This window comes from Galeopterus variegatus, unplaced genomic scaffold (genome assembly GCF_000696425.1).
Source record: "Galeopterus variegatus unplaced genomic scaffold, G_variegatus-3.0.2 Scaffold6351, whole genome shotgun sequence".
NCBI classification, from domain to species: Eukaryota; Metazoa; Chordata; class Mammalia; order Dermoptera; family Cynocephalidae; genus Galeopterus; species Galeopterus variegatus.
In genome coordinates, this window is record NW_007732462.1 from 169815 (window position 1) to 170337 (window position 523).

Genomic DNA, 523 nt, shown 5'->3' on the forward strand with positions numbered 1-523 from the left:
GGAGAGCAGAGTTGGAGGGGGTGTGCCGTGGAGCCAAATGGGGCCTCTGAGGCCACTGCTACGGCCTCCTGCCCAAAGTGGGGACAAAAGGGTCGACCCGCCCCTCTGGCTCGACTATCAAAGGGCGACTGGGAGGCAGGGCCTGGGCGCCTAGAACCGGTGGGCAACCGGAGACGGCCTGGGGTCAGTGCCGGGCCGCGGGGATGCTTCCCTGCCCTCCGGAGGAGCCAGTCGGAGTCACGGGGCGACTTCGAGGCCCCGGCTGTCCCCGTGGCCTCTGCTACTTGCTCCCGCGCGGGAAGGAGGAGGAAAAGCACCGACGGCCCGGCCTGGGAGCGAGGCCTCCCCGTGCCCGCGTGGGTCTGCGGGGCGAGGGTCCGTGGACTTTGCGGGACCCCCGCTCCTGGTCCGGGCCTTCCCTGGCTGGCAGCGGCCTGGAACGCGGGCGACTGCTGGCCCGCCTCGCCTCCCCTCCCCCCGGCCGCCGCCGCCGTCCTCCCCTCCTCCTGCCTGGCGCGCGGCG